Here is a 10927-nt window from a genome sequence, read left to right as displayed (position 1 = left end):
GCTTCTATAAACAGTATTGATTTCCTCATTTCCTTTTCAGAGAACTCTTTGCTGGTATAGAGCAATCCAATTGATTTTTGTATGTTCATCTTGCATCCTGCCACTATGCTAAATGTTTCCAGGCATTTTCTTGCTGAGTCTTTTGTGTTTTCTATGTATAGGATCATATCATCTGCAAATAGGGATAGTTTTACTTCTTCCTTACCAATTTGGATGTGATTTTATTTACATTTCTTGCTTTATTACCCTGGCTCTGACTTTCAATACACTGTTGAATAGAAATGGTGATAGAAGATGTCTTTGTTTGGTTCCAATTCATAAGGAGAATGCTTTCAGTGTCTCTGCATGAAGGATAATATTGGTTGTTGGTTTTGCATATATGTCTTTTATTATGTTGAAGAATTTCCCTTCTATTCCTATTGTTCTGAAAGTTTTTTTCAGGAATGGGTGTTGGATTTTATCAAATGCCTTTCCTGTACCAATTGATATGATTATGTGGTTGTTTTCCTTCACTTTACTTATGTGATGGGTTATATTGATTGTTTCTCTAATTTGAACCATCCTTGCATATCTGCTATGAATCTCACTTGTTCAGGTTGTATTATTTTTTTGATATGTTGTTGGAGCCTATTGGCTAGAATTTTGTTGAATAATTTTGCATCATATTCATGAGGGATATTGGTGTGTAATTTTCCTTTCTAGTGGTATCTTTGCCTGGTTTTGGCATCAGGGCTATGCTTGCTTCCAAAAATGAATTTGGGAGGATTCCATCCTTTTCTGTGTGCTGGAATAGTCTGAGTAGGACTGGTGTCAGCTCTTCTCTGAATTTTTGGTAGAATTCCCCAGTGAAATCATCTGGGCCAGAACTTTTTTTTTTTGTTGGTAAATTTTTTATGACCTATTCAATTTCTTCTTTTGTTATGCATCTATTCAAGTTTTCTACCTCAGTTTCTATTAGTTTAGGTAAGTTGTGTTATAGAAATCTGTCCATTTCCTCTAGGTTTTCAAATTTTTGGAGTGCAGTTCTTATTAGTAGCCTGATATTTTGATACCACCTGGGAAACCCAAAAAGGGGTCACTATGAGTCAGGTCCAACTCAACAACATATAACAACAACAACATTTTCCTTTTTATTTCACTTGGTTCTGTATGACATCACCCATTTCATTTCTTATTTGTGTTATTTGCATCTTTTTCTTTTTTTTTTTTCCCCTTGTTAAGTTTGCCAATGGTTTGTCACAATGTTACCAAACCACATGGAAGGCCGTTAATTTAAGTCCATTGTAAGTCCCAAGGTTGGAAGAGCATGGCAGGCTGCTGAACAATGACATGGCTACAGGCAGGGTTCAAACATTCCATAAGCTAGAGACCATACCCAAAGCTGCTTCTTATATATGGAAAGCAGACCATATAGCCAAAGTAGCTACTCAGCTGCTTGTGGTATATCCCACTATGGAGTTGATTGCCAGGCTCATCATGGGGAATAACTACCAGCTGTCCAGCCAGTCAACCAGGCCTAGCCAAGTTGACACAAAAACATAACCATCACACCACTCTTGCTCCTTTTTTATTGCATTTTGCTTTATACATCTTTTTCCAACCTTTGATTTTTAGCCCATTTTTTTGTCTTTGTGTCTAAGGTGAGCTTTTTGAGAAAGTATTTTGTTGTGTCATGTTTTCTTATACAGTCTGCAACTCCCCGTCTCCTGAGTGATACATTTAATCCACATATATTCAGTGTAATTATTGACAAGTATGAATTTATTCCTGTCATTTTGTTATGTGTTTTTTTTGTTTGTTTTTGTTTTTTGTTGTTGTTTTTGTGGTGCTGCTGATTTCTTTGTTCCATATAATTTTCTGTACTGAGCTCATTTTTGTTATGAATTTTGTTATAATTTCCTTCATTGCTATTTAGTATTTGCTAAATATTTCTGCATCCCCTCTTTTTAATTATCATGTGAAGGTTTATTATTTTTCCTTGAGGTTACCATGTGGTTTATTACTCCGGTGTTCAGTGTTCATGTGAAATGAGTTAATATCTGTTGTAAATATTTCAGGAAAACTCACCTAGTAAATTTCCATTTTAACCATTTTGATTTCAGGCTCTGTAAATTAAATACAAATTCTGTTAAGTGTAGTCTTACAAATATATTGATAGCTGAGGGATATCACTGTCAGAAATGTAATTCCATAAAGTGAAACCTACTATCTTTATATAAAATGGAAATTTAGCAAAGTGTAAAATATGACTTTTGAAAGCTAGTGTAGGTGGTGATAGAAAAACAGTTGCAGAGGGAATTTTTCAAATATAGAGGCACTCATTTCAGGACAAGTGTGGTGGGATCAACATACATTCTGAGGAAGCAAAATGTCAGGAGGTGAAGAATTTGTTCCTTGGAAGAAGGAAGGTGTGAGGATGTAAACAATTTGTTCTCGGGAAGAATGTATATAATGTAATAGGCTGGAACTGCTTACTTAGGAAGTAATACTCACTCCCTGCCCCCAACTGGGTGATCTTTAGATTTCAAAGTACTCCACAGCTGAAGCTGAATCAAATATTAACCTCCTACTTTTCCTTTAGGAGCTCTGGTAGCATAGTGCCTAAGGCACTTGACTGCTCACCAGAAGGCTGGTGGTTCAAACCCACCAGCCACTCCTCAGAAGGAAGGTTGGGCAATCCTACTTCCATAGTGATACTGCCTCGGAAACCCAAGGAGGGGTTGCTATGAGTCGGAGCCGACTCGACGGCAAACAACAACAACAACAACTTTTCCTTTGTTCTCTGTGCATAAAAACCTCTAACTCGAGACAACTAAGTGCTTTCTGTGTTTCCTTAGTAATGCCCAGCTCAAGGTGTGCTATTCCTTAATAAAACTCCTTTTCTTTGAGTCCTTAGGTAGTACTAGATTTTCTTCTTTAAAATTTCTTGTGTCAGAAGTGTGATTCCAAAGATGCATAGTCTTTGATGATCCCCATGGCATCCAGACATGCACATGGTCTCTGATGTGCCTCTTGTGCACTCCATGCCCATGAAGTACTTGGAATCACTGAAGCTAGAAAGCCTCTCAAATCAGAGCTCTTCCCCCTTGGATTGATAGCTCCTTGAGATTAATTTTAGATTTCCTTTGGTTCTTGCAATTAAAAGTTTGTTTCTTGTGACTGTTGTAAAATTGGTAGTGCCATGTCCAAAGGATATTTAAAGCCATGTTTTGATACTTCTGTTCACTACATGAAAATCATTATCATCCTTTATCATGCATGTTAATTTCTGTCTGGCATAACCTCACTAAAGATAGCTTATGAAATCAGTGACCACTTTGGAGTTCTTTTGATTTCTGTAAATTAACTTTTCTGTGCAGTAAATTAGAGAACTGAGACCCAGATTAAAGAGTCCAACTAGGATGCATATTTTGGTTGGTATAGTAAGACTTCTAAGAAAAGACAGTACAATTGTTTACTTGTAGGACATTTTCTCTAAATTAACCGAGCAGAATGAAGAATTACAATGTCAAAACTCAACTCCCACTCCTTCTGTTCCCCTTATCAGCTGCTACCTTGTATAATCTTCTTTGTCTTCCTAGTCCTCTGATAACACTTTATTTGAACTTCCTTTTTCCTCCAAAAACAAAAGAAAACAACAAAAAAAAAACAGTAAATAAACCCTTACCTGAAATACTCTTTAAAATTTGTACAAGCAGTGATGCTGAAGATTCCTCTCATATCACTTTTGCCTGACACACTCAGAATTACATAACATTGTAAAGATTTTCCCAAACACAGTAAGGACTCCTAAAATTTTTCTGAAAGTTTCAAAATCCTTGTTGAAGCCTACTAGCCTGGGCTCCTTGAATTAGGTCAGCTTGTTCACATGATTATTGGCCCAGGGACAACCCTATTATATAGCTTAAACAACAGAGTGAAAAGACTTCACTGATAGTTGAATTTTAAATATTGACAAAATGGCCACAGAGCCTTTGGAAGACTCTCAAGCCATGAGTGAAAAATTGCTAGTTGCTGTCCATAAGACGTTTTTCTGTGATGGCTTTTTATCTGGAATAAGAAGCTATTTATTAACTGAGAAACTTGCCAATTTTTAATTGACACTTAAGTCAACCTGACTGCTATTAATTCTACGTGTTTACAAAAGCCCCTGCCCTGTAATATTAAAACTTCAAAACTAATGGAAGTCACCATTCAGGAACAAACAATGGTTCATTACCACCCTGTTCTGAAATCTCTTGGTCCTATTGAATATTTACACTCTTTTGTGCTCAATTTGGATACCCCAGTCAATCTATTGGGAAGAAATCTTTTATCTAAATGGAATTACTATTTATAATTTAATGAAGAGGGGAAATATTATTTAGTTCGCTTGTTATGCTTGAGTCAACAGAGATGGTTTCTGAATTAGACAATATTCAAGAAAAGAAGCAATTTTCTATATGCAAGTGTTTGTCATATGGCTCTCCAAATTTCAACTAAGCCTAGACTTTTCTCTTTGGATATCTTTTCTATAGTTCCCAAAACCTTATGGGCCACCACATCTACAGATGTAAGTCAAGTTTTCTCAGCTGAGCTTATTAAAATTAAAATACATTCATCTAAATCTCTGCCAAAAGTTCCCCAATATCCACTCAAATGGGAATATAAAGAATTAGTCTAAATCATACAAAATTTACGGTCTAATGGATAATATTATCCAATTTTTTCAAAAAGGCTTCATGGAGAACGTAGCATTTCGTACATTATTTATTAAAAGAAACACTTCATCCATGGGAGAGGTTCTTCCAAGTGTGTATACCTCTGATAAAGAAGGCATAAATTTGCATCAGAAAGCAGTAAGTGGACACTTAAATATTATATTATAATCATTAAAAGTGCCTGAGCATGTTCCTGATTTGCTTTTTAGTAAGTGAACGAATAACGCCTGATATTTTGTCCATTTAGCTGTATGGATATTACTGCTTTTGGAATAGATTTTTCATTTCTGTATGTAATTTCTGGGAATTAGTCCCAGAATGATGTATGATCCAAGTCACACTCCTTATCATCATATATATATATATTTTTTTTCCCCTTGGCTAAATACAAGTTTATTTCTGAAGATAAGGTATACAAAATAAAAACAAACTAAATCATACATGGAAATGTTTCATTAGATCTGAGAAGGGCTTTCTATTTGTGTGCTACACATGATTTGTTGACACCATTGACTAAAAACATGTTCATAGTCCCAGACACCCTGTGGGAAAAAAAATTGGCATGAACAGAGGCAATAGATAATCACGGCTGATGTGTGCTTCTAGGTATTTGGCCTGTAAAGGTACCCATGTAATTGTCAGCTAGCCAGCCACAGTCTGTGTTTGAGGGAAGGGGAAATCCAAGAGCAGGAAAAGCTTAACTTCAAGAACCTGACTGGTACTTGTATCTTCATCAGAATTAATGCTCCTTTAAATAAATTGGTAGGCATGGTTTCTAGGTTTTACTCTCCACCTGCCCCCCTCCTTTTTTTCCCCCTTTATCCAGTTTTGTTACTAAGGAAACTATAGCATAAATGCTCTTTAACTGCTTCCAGGACCCATACTCTCAATATTTGGTACCAATTCCTGGTGAAATGCTGTAAGTTCTTTCATTCTTGCTATGATAGATCTTTTTTTTTTTTTTTCCCCCTTCCTATCTGGTAACAAACTGCTAAAAATAGGTAAATGAAACAGTGAATGAATGAAATAATAGATGAAGCTGTGATGTTTATAACTTTGTTTCAGATAGGGGCTAATCATGTCAACTAGTATTTTTTCTGACATGGCATGCTGAGAAATTTCATTGCATTTCTCCCACATGGATTTTTTTGTTTGTTTGTTTTTCAGGCTGCAATCATGTCTTTTAATAGCATCTCTTGCCATTAGCTTTTAGGTCTGCTACAAATCTTCTCTATAAACAAAGAATGCCAAGTATACTTTTGACTGCATGAAGTATTAACATCCTTTTAAATTTATTCTTGTAATACTTCCATGTGTGCTTAAATCTTTACTATTAGATACATCACAGAAGTTTTCTATGAGCAATAAAACTATTTCTTGTAAAACAATATCTTTTACAGTATTGCAAAGAGTGCATGAAAAATTCAAGAGTTAATCATCAAAGATACATGTCTATAAGGTAGAAAAAGTAGTTCAAGTACTTTTGAAGATCATTGCTCATTTTGCCAAGAATAGGCCATCATTATGAACACTGTAGGCTACATAATGTGGGACGTTTTTTATTATTCTCAGCTAAAGGCTTTATCAGGGTCTCAATTTTGTAGTTAGCTGAAATGTAATGTAAGAAGGGTATATTTATTATTTGAAAATATAACTATAGTAAATCAATAAAAATCCATGTGGGATAAATCAATAATTTATCACTTTATTATTAAGTTAATAATGTGCAAAATATCTCCTGTAGAGTTTTACATTATTACATTTAAAAACAGATGACTCTGTGGAAAGATTTTTTTCTCATATAGAAACCTCAAATATTTTTCTGGGCATACTTCATTTATTTTTCAAAAAAATAATATTTACAAGTACAACTCTACAAGGTCACTTAGCAGAATAGAAAGTGAAGTTTTATACATTTTGTGGGGATTTTTATAAATTTAAGTTAATTTATTCCTTTCCTAAAATTGACTTATTTTTCTTTAAAAGCAACCAGAAAATATCATGTGGTAAGATGAAAAAAATTAAGTAATAAATAGATCTACATTCAGAGATATCAATCAGTATATGTGTATGCACTTATTTTTAAATTTAAAAGAATTAAAGTCATCCATCCCATAATTTTTAAACAAATTTCATGATACTCAGACTGTATGCTAAGCAAATAATCTGAGAGGCTGGAGTATATGAAGAAAAGGCAGCATAAGGATTGGAGGAAGAATTATTAACAACCTGTGATGCAGATGACACAATCCTGCTTGCTGAGTGAAGGCTTAAAGCACTTACTGATAAAGCTCAAAGACTACAGTCTTCAGCATAGATTACACCTCAGTGAAAAGAAAATAACAAGCCTCGCAACTGAACCAACAAGCAAAATCATGAAAAATGGATACAAGGTTCAAGCTGTCAAGGATTTCATTTTGCTTGGATCCACAATCAATGTCCATGGAAGCATCATTCAAGAAATTAAATGACTTATTGCATTGGTAAAATCTGCTTCAAAAGACCCCTTTGAAGAACTTGCTGATGAAGATCAAAGACTAGTCTTCAGAATAGATTACACCTCAACATAAAGAAAACAAAAATCCTTACAATAGGACCAATAAGCAACATCACAATAAATAGAGAAAAGACTGAACTTGTATGGGATTTCGTTCCACTTGGATTCACAATCAACATCCATGGAAGCAGTAATAAAGAAATCACACATTATACTGCACTGGGAAAATCTGTTGCAAAAGATCTTTTTAAACCATCAAAGAGCAAAGTGACCATTTTGAAGACCAAGATGTGTCGAACATAAGCCGTGGTATTTTCAATCACCTCATATGCATGTGAAAGCTGGACAATGAATAAGGAAAACTGAAGAAGAATTGATGTCCTTGAATCGTGGTGCTGGTGTAAAATACTGAAAATACTGTGGACTGCAAGAACAAATAAATCTATCACTAAAGGAGTGAAGCCAGAATACTTCTTAAAAGTGAGAATGGCCAGACTTTGTCTCTCACATTTTGGTCACTTTATTAGGAGGGAACAGTGCCTGGAGAAGGATATCATGCTGGGTCAAATACAAAGTCAGCAAAAAAAGGGAAGACCCTCAACAAGATGAACTGAAACAGTGGCTGCAACACTGTGCTCAAGCACAGCAACGACTGTGAAGATGCTGCAGGATCAGGCAGTATTTCATTTTCCTGTACGTAGGGTTGCTGTTCTGGTTACTTAGTGCCATTCTGACAGGAATATACACAAATGGGATGGCTTGAACAAACAGGAGTTTATTCTCTTACAGTTTGGAAGGCTAGAAGTCCGAGTTCAAAGTGCCAGGCTGGGTAAAAGCCCCTCAACCTTGGGCTTCAGCTCTGCCTCCTGCTCCGGGCCCACTGAAGCTAAAGTCATCTCTTCACTCAGGCAGCTACTAGCTGCAGAAGCTAACAAGCGTAAGGTTGACAAATAAAATGACACAGTCCTGATGTTACCAAACCACATGGCAGTCCATTAATTCAAGTCCATTGAAAGTCCCAAGGTCAGCAGAGCATGGCAGGCTGCTGAATAATGACATGGCTACATGCAGGGTTCAAGAGTTCCACAAGCTAGAGACCGTTCATTCCCCAAGGCTTCTCCTTATATATAGGAGGCAGACCACACACAAAAAGACAGCTACTCAACTGCTCACAGTAGATTCCACCATGCAGTTGATTACCAGCCTCATCATGGGGAATACTACTTTCAGCTGCCCAGCCACTCAACCAGGCCCAGACAAGTTGACACACAAACTTAACCACCACAGTTGCTATGAGGCAAAACTGACTCAATGGTACCTAAACACTTATCTCAGGGGCATGAAATTAGTAATTTCATATTAGTAAATTAGTAAATTTCAGCAAATAATGCATTCCTATGATGTCATTTACACAGCTGTATGGGGTTACACCTTATGGTTTTAGCTCACTCATTCAAACTGCAGCATATTGACTGGAAAAGACTTCTGTTTTTTCCACTATCACAAATAATGCTACACTAAACATTCTTGTAGCAAAATATTTTATACATTCTTAATCATTTCATTAGGATAATTACTGAAGGTAGAATTGTAGGGTATAAATTGTTAATATTTTTTACCCAGATAAGTATTTTACATCTATTATCAATTTGAGAGGCTGAGCCACTGGTGCTTCAAACCCAGTGGGATGCTCATGGTGCACAGGTATCATCCCAGTTTACAGACTGAAAGAGACTAGGAAGAAGGAAGAGGCCATCCACTTCTCAAAGAATTGGCCAGGGAAAACCTTATAAATAGCAAAGATACTGTTTGATACATTACTGCCCAACTTTATGAATAGTCCAGTTAGGTTAGAAGGCTCTCAAAATAGGACTGGGAAAGAGCTACATCATCTGAGTAAACTCAGCCTTACTCATATGGATAAAGTAAAGCTTTTGAGATCTCCATTTGCTGAAGTGGAACCACTTAAATTGAGGAGAAATAGCTGCAGACATCCATTAATCATCGGAACATGGAACGTACAAAGTATGAATCTAGGAAAATTGGAAGTTGTCAAAAATGAAATGGACACATAAAGATTGATATCCTCAGCATTAGTGAGCTAAAATGGACTGGTTTTGGCCATTTTGAATCAGACAACCATGTGATCTACTATGCTAGGAATGACAGTTTGAAGAGGAATGGTGTGGCATTCATCATCACAAAGGATATTTCAAGATCTGTCCTGAAGTACAATGCTGTCAGTGATAGAATAACATCCATACACCTACAAGGAAGACCCATTAATATGACTAATATTCAAATTTGTGCACTAACTACCAAAGCCAAAGATGAGAAAAGTGAAGACTTCTATCAACATCTACAGTCTGAAATTGACCAAACATGCAATCAGGATGTGTTATTTATTACTGGTGACAGGAATGCAAAGTTGGTAACAAAGAAGAATGACAGGTAGTTGGAAAATTTGGCCTAGGTGACAGAAATAATGCTGGAACTCGAATAGCAGAATTTTGAAAAACCAACGACTTGTTCATTGCAAACACCTTTTTTCAACAACACAAACAATGGATCTACACGTGGACTTCACCAGACAGAACACACAGGAATCAGATTGACTACATCTGTGGCAAAAGGTGGTGGAAAAGCTGAATGTCTTCAGCCAAAACAAGGCCAGGAGCTGATTGTGGAACAGACCATCAACCGCTCATTTGCAAGTTCAACTTGAAGTTAAAGGCAATTAAAACAAATCCAAGAGGGCCAAAATATGATCTTGAATATACCCCTCCTGGATTTAGAGATAATCTAAAGAATAGATTTGATGGATTGAATATCAATGACCGAAAATAAGAAGAATAGTGGGAGGATATCAAGAACATTATTCATGAAGAAAGCAAGAGATCACTAAGAAGATGGGAAAAGAAGAGAAGACCAAAATGGATGAGAGAAGAGACTCTGAAACTTGCCCTTGAGTGGAGAGTAGGTAAAGCAAATGGAAGAATTGACAAGATAAAAGAGTTGAACAGAAGATTTCAAAGAGCAGCTCGAGCAGAAAAAACCAATTACTATAACGAAATGAGCAAAGACCTGGAATTTGAAAACCAAAAGAGAAGAACACACTTGGCATTTCTCAAGTTGAAAGAATTGAAGAAAAAAATTAAGCCTCAAGTTGCAAATATTGAGAGATTCTATGGGCAAAATATTGAATGATGCAGGAAACATCAAGAGAAGATGGCAGGAATACACAGAATAACTCTACCAAAAATAACCGGTCCATCTTCATCCATTTCAGGAAGTCCCAAATGAACTAGAATCAATGGTACTGAAGGAGGAAGTCAAAGCTGCAATGAAAGAATTGGCGAAGAACAAGGCTCTGGGAATTCACGGAATACCCATTGAGATATTTCAACAAACGAATGCCCCATTGGAGGCACTCACTCGGTTATGCCAAGATATTTGGAAGATACCTGGCCAACTGACTGGAAGAGATCCCTATTTGTACCCATTCCAAAGAAAGGTGATCTCACAGAATGTGGAAATTATAGAAAATATCATTAATATCACATGCAAGTAAGATCTTACTGAAGATAATTCAAAAACATTTACAGCAGTATGTTGACAGAGAACTTCCAGAGCTGCAAGCTGGATTCAGAAGAGGACATGGAACAAGGGATATCATAGCTGTTGTCAGATGGATCTTGGCTCAAGGCAAAGAATACCAGAAAGATGTTTA

This window comes from Orycteropus afer, unplaced genomic scaffold (genome assembly GCF_000298275.1).
Source record: "Orycteropus afer afer isolate SDZICR_OR568_19922 unplaced genomic scaffold, OryAfe1.0 scaffold00159, whole genome shotgun sequence".
Lineage (NCBI taxonomy): Eukaryota > Metazoa > Chordata > Mammalia > Tubulidentata > Orycteropodidae > Orycteropus > Orycteropus afer.
This window is presented reverse-complemented; position numbering follows the sequence as displayed.